Below are 6,580 nucleotides of genomic sequence, written 5' to 3' on the forward strand. Positions count from 1 at the left end.
AGCAAGAATTCCACCAGACTGGCAGTCATAGCCACTGCTGGTAAAAATGTTTATTTATGAGTACTTTATGGAAAAAAATTGCTAATATGTATTAAAAGGAATAAAAATGTTTACCTTTTTGCTCCAGTGGTTCTACGTATAGGGATTGGCTGGTTTTTCTCCTTCTGTCCCTCCATGTCACCACTCCACACTTTTTGGTCCTACTCTATGTTGTCTAGGGGAAGATCCCTGAGCTCCCTTGCTTTCTAGCTTCTAGCTGGGTTTAGCCAGTGAAAGCACTGAAAGAAGAGAGGTCAGAAAATGAGAGATCTGGGGACATCTACTTCCCACCACCTGATTCCTCACTGCTGCCATGGTTTTTTGAGCAATTTTGTTCCTTAAAGCCAGTGGTTCTCAAACTTCAACACATCAGAATCATCTGGGAGCCTCGTTTCCAAATTGGTAGGACAGGCTAAGGCCTGAGAATTTGCATTTCTGATAGGTTTCCTGGTGTTGCTGATGCTACTGGTCCGGGGATCACGCTTTGAGAAGTACAGCTTTAAGGCCACGGTTCCTTGTTGCCCTAGTTGCTCAGCTGAGCCCTAGTTGCTCAGCTGAGACTTTCTTTGTGAGACATTGACACTGTAGCCCTTTTCTCTCTCTGGTTAGGCATGGGAAGGGTGTGTTTGCCAGTCTCTGAGTACTTCACCATTCCTTGTTGATTCTTTAACCCTGTCCACGACTCTTGTCATCAGTCCCTTCATGAAAGTCTCTTGAATTAAACATTTGGAATATGCCATCAGTTCCCTGCTAAAACCCTGGCTGATATAGGGATTTATCCTTGAGAAATAATCAAAGGTGCAGACACAGACTTAGGGGCAAGAATGTTGTTTGCAGCATCATTTACAACAGCAAAAACATCAGAAACAAGGTGCATGGCCAACACAAGGGAAAAGATGGAATATGAGGCAGCTATGAATGGTGAACTGCATAATTGTACTGACTAACCTAGGGAATGCTCATAAAGCAACGTTTAAGTGAGAATGAGCTGTAAAACCATACTTAGTGAATGTCCACAATTTTTATAATTTTGTGTGGATGTGCTTGTATAAGGTTTGAACTGAGATGAAATTGGAGAGAGTAGTTTATTGAATGAGGATTTGATTTGCCAGTATATTTGTATTTTTCTGATTGAATGTTTTGAACCACAGGTGTAAATCCAATTAATAGGGGGCCCAGGTTTGATCCCTGGTCAGGGAACTAGATCCCACATGCATGCCACAACTGAGAGTTCGCATGCCACAACTAAGGAGGCCGCCTGCTGCAATTAAGACCAAGCACAGCCAAATAAATAAATAAATATATTTTTAAAAGTGGGCAGAAAACCTAAATAGACATTTCTCCAAAGAAGACACACAGATGGCCAACAGGCACATGAAAAGATGTTCCACATCTCTAATTATCAGAGAAATGCAAATCAAAACTACAATAAGATATCACCTCACACTGGCCAGAATGGCCATCGTCAAAAAGTCTACAAATAATAAATGCTGGAAAGGGTGTGGAGGAAAGGGAACCCTTCTACACACTTGATGGGAATGTAAATTGGTGCAGCCACTATGGAGAACAGTATGGAGGTTCCTTAAAAGACTAAAAATAAAGTTGCCATATGATCCAGCAACGCCACTCCTGAGCATATCCAGACAAAACTGTAATTCAGAAAGATACATGCACCCCTGTGTTTACAGCAGCACTATTCACAATAGCCAAGACATGGAAACAACGTAAATGTCCATCGACAGATGAATGGATAAAGAAGATGTGGTACATATATACAATGGAATACTACTCATCCACAAAAAAGAATGAAATAATGCCATTTGCAGCAACATGGATGAACCTAAAGATGATCATACTAAGTGAAGTAAGTCAGGAAGAGATATCACTCATGTGATATCTCTCATGTGATATCACTTATATGTGGAATCTAAAATATGACACAAATGAACATATCTCAGAAACAGAAACAGACTCACAGACATAAAGAACAGACTTGTGGTTGCCAAGGGGTGTGGAGGAGGGAAGAATTGGGAGTTTGGGATTAGCAGATGCAAACTGTTATGTAGAATGGATAAACAACAAGGGCCTACTGTATAGCATAGGATATATTCAGTGTCCTGGGATAACCCATAATGGGAAAGAATATGAAAAATATGAAAACGAATATATATGTATAGCTGAATCACTTTGCTGTACAACAGAAATTAACACTGTAAATCAACTATACTTCAATAAAGTTTTTTTAAAAAGACACAAAGACCAATGTGGGATAGTGGAAAGAACGCAACTTGGGATTAAAACACTAGAATTTAATTTCAGGCTTTGTCACAACCACAATCAAGCAGTCCATGAAATCTGCTGCAAAATATATAGTAGAACATAAATTATAAAGCTCAATTATGTAATCAGGGAATCACAAAAACTTCTTCATCAGAGTGAATGCTCTGTGACATGCATAGCAAGTATGTGTTTACTAAGCTGGAGTTAACATTAGTCTATCCTTCTAATCCTTCTCTACTTCAGAACAAACGTGCATATTGTTCTCCCTGCATATGCATAATTATGAAAGTTTTGGCATATTAGTCACAGTGAGAATGAGCATTCAAAAGCCAGAGCTGATGGTTAAAACAGAGGTGGCATTATTCTTAGACAGGAAAATGGGTATCTTGTCCCTGACTCTTAATTACAGTATGTTTCCATAAAGATACCTGGAAAGGCTGTTTAGGAATCTAGCTTACAGAAAATAAGCAATCCCACATTTGTATGAGCCAGAGATAAAATGATTTTTTAATTATATAATGGGAAGAAAGACAACCCAATAATGGACGAATGGCATCAAACTGATAATGACTGAGGGATTCAAATAAAATATGAATGTAGGATAAACCTGAAATGCTGAATTAAAAGGGATATGAGCAACTAAGATGCGATCAGATTTCCAATTCTGACATTTCCTTCTCTGATCACAGCATCCTAATCATCCCATTCTTTCACTCCTACTGAATGTCCTATTTGTCCAAATAATAAATTCAAGTTTTACATTTGCCTGTTCTTTCAGCATATCTACAGGCTGCAGCTTCATTTATCTCCCTACCCAATGTGACGCTATGCCAGTGGTGATCATTTGATCACTAGACTGGACTCTCTCATCGATACGTATACTTGTGCCATAGTCTGTTTGGCCAGACCTCGAGCTTAGGAATCTCTAATGTCTGTTTTCTTTGCTCATACTCTGAAGCTGCCAAACCCAGCTGTAGAATCACAGAACTAATCTCGCCTTCTGCCTACAATGATGATAAAGGACACAATGAAAAATGTCTTCCAAATTCCCTCCTGATTAACCAGGAGAGTACCTTAAATGAGAAAACTCATCTATGAACATGGTAAAATAAAAGATATAGTCAGATTCTGTTAAGAGACAAAATAATCCTGCCTAACTTTCTGTGAAGTAGGATTGAAATAGAAGAACCTTGTTCTTGCTCATTACTTGTTGCCACAGTGACCATGACTCAGTAACTAAAGGAACTGGTGTTCCATTCATTCTGAGCTACCTAGGCCATTTATTATCAGGTGAGAAAGCCATAGAATGACATTTTTAGGTATCTAAGAACACAGAAGCCAGATTGTCTTCCCAAATAAATGCCCTGAAGGCCTGCTTCAGAACCCCAACATATTAATAAAAATTTAGATTCAAGAAAACGAAAGTGGTGGCTAAAGGAATTGGGGTAATCAATAAGGTAAGTTAAATATCTAGAGAGAAGTTGAATTTTTACAACTAGTGTATAAATTTGAAATAAAGTTACTTGAAACAGATGATTTATACTATTTAACACGAAGTCAGTGATGCAGTTTATGACCTCAGTCTAAATGAAACCACCCCTCCCCCTACCACCAAAGAAAACACTGGAGAGAAAGGAGAAGCTTCACCAAAGGAAACAAAAGCCCTGGGTTTCACATCCTTCATAATGGGGAGTAAAGTTCTTATGTTGCTCTTGATTTTAATAATTAGATGGCAAAAGTCTAAGAATGGTTTAACTGAAACAGGATGCTTTCCTTCTTAATTATTGCAGAGAATAAGAACAAACTAACAATCCATGTCTAAAAGAGGAAAGGGATTAAAACCCAGGAAGTATAAAATAAGAGCTTTTAATTTTTGTAACAATTAAAATGGTCATTTACCTCTTTTTCTGCCCAGTATCTCTGCATTTTTCTGAGAAAAGAACCCCATGCCCCCATCCCCACTCTAACCATAGACTCCAAATGGAGATAACATCGTTTTACATGATCTTATGTACCTGGTCTAGATTATGCAGAAGCGAGTATCTGACTTAAGCTGGGTCAGTTCTAGAACCTCATCATCCCCACCCACTCACCACCCAGTCCTGTATACTGGTTGAGTTCATAGGCAAATAGACATTTGGCACAAACTGTGAACATCATATTACTTCTCCAGGGTTTGTTCAACAGGATTTGTGCAAATGGGTTTTTTTAACTTTGAAGATAAAGCTGGGAAGATGGGTGGAGAAGTATGTGTGGACAAGAGTAGTCAGAGAGGGACTTCCCTGGCGGTCCAGTGGTTAAGACGCTGCACTTCTACTACAGGGGGCACGGGTTTGATCCCTGGTCGGCATCGCCAAAAAAAAGAGTAGTCAGAGAGAAGCAAAGAAGGGAGGTGGAGCTAGAAGATCGTGGTAGCCTCAAGTCTCTGGCTCAGGGGGTCTCTAGCTGCACTCTTGCTCTTTCTAGTTACAGGAGCCAATGAATTTCCATTTTGCCTAAGTTAATTCAAGATGAATTTCTACATCTTAAAACTAAATACATACATGTAAGATTTATGACTATAAATGTAAATGAGCTTAATATTTTTAGTAAAAAGTCAAAGACTCAGATTCCAATGGAAAATAAATCCAGTTCTAAGGCCCCCTCCTCACTACTTAACATCTTGAAATCATCTGGAATTCTACTTCTGGAAAATTAACTTTTACATTGTGTATTAATAACAAATTAGTCATAGTGATAACATTTACAGATTCCTTTATTGTGATAATTAAATGAGCTAATGCATGAAAAGTATTTGGCATGATGCTTCGCACATACTAATCCTTCAACAGTGTTTGCAATGGTGAGGAGGATTATCAATATTATTATCACTCCACACAGAGCCCTTCTCTCTCTGAAAGCTCTCTTTTTGTGGTCTTATCCTCAGCTTTCACTATCACAACTACCTGGATGATTTCCAAACCTATGTCACCTACCTGGACACCACTCCTGGGCTTCCTTGTTTTACTTTCAATTTCTCGTACAAATCACCGCTTAAATATTCCACCAGCACATGGAGCTCAACGCATCCAAATTAAACTATCTCCTAATTTCCTAATTCCTGTTAATGGAACAAGCATTCTCCCCATTCCCTAATCTGGAAACCTTTGCTGCTCCTCTTACGTTGCCCGCATCCCTCAGCAATATAATTGAGCCCAGTGCCTGGATCATGTAGCTGCACAGTCCATGCCGGTCTACTTCCCTATCCTCTTTTAACTTTAATACATCGTTAAGCCCTGTAAAAAAAAATTTGTAAAAATGCCGCTGTGGGGCTTCCCTGGTGGCGCAGTGGCTGAGAGTCCGCCTGCCGATGCAGGGGACACGGGTTCGTGCCCCGGTCCGCGAAGATCCCACATGCCGCGGAGCGGCTGGGCCCGTGAGCCATGGCCGCTGAGCCTGCGCGTCCGGAGCCTGTGCTCGGCAACGGGAGGGGCCACAGCAGTGAGAGGCCCGCGTACCGCAAAAAAAAAAAAAAAAAAAAAAAAAAAATGCCGCTGTGTTTACCTTCCTCTTTATGACTCCCTCCTTCCAATGTATTACTTTTCACTAGTATTTAGTTAGACTCCTAGTTTTCCTCCTTATTTTCCAATTTCTTCTCCCTTCTTTTATCCTTACAGATTAATCCTCCTCAAGCATCGTGCCAATCATGCATTTGTTATATGTTAACTAACAGGTTCCTTGTTTTGAACATAAGTCTAAACCTGTCAGCCCATCATGCCAGGCTTTCTACTAATATGGGTCTAACCTACATCACCAACTGCCGCCTTTATGGACACTATGGCTCAGTTGACCTGGTACATGGACCCCTCCCTAATAACCCCAAACATTTTTGGAACTCTCTAGTTTTATCCTTGATATTTCTTCTGCCTGGAAAGTGTTCTTGAACCATCTCTGCCTGTCAAACCCTATCTAACCTTCCAGGACTTTGTCAGAAACCACCCTTGTCAAAAAGCCTTGATTCATGCACCAGCTATGACTTGTTCTTCAAGCCACTGTAGAATTCTGTATGCCTCTAATAGTGATGAAAATGTTTTTCTTTAAATTAAAGATTCTCAGGATTTGTCATCTTGATGTTTTACCAGATCGTAAATTGTTTAAAGGGTTTTGTCCCACTTATCTTTTAATTTTCTGTAGGCTCTTGTTTGTATAGCATATTTCACAGAGTTGGTACTCAATAAATATTTGTTAAATTCAATAAAGATTGTACAATTTAAGACAGAAA

This window comes from Monodon monoceros, unplaced genomic scaffold (genome assembly GCF_005190385.1).
Source record: "Monodon monoceros isolate NGI ecotype Baffin Bay Population unplaced genomic scaffold, NGI_Narwhal_1 Super_Scaffold_6, whole genome shotgun sequence".
Classification (NCBI taxonomy): domain Eukaryota; kingdom Metazoa; phylum Chordata; class Mammalia; order Artiodactyla; family Monodontidae; genus Monodon; species Monodon monoceros.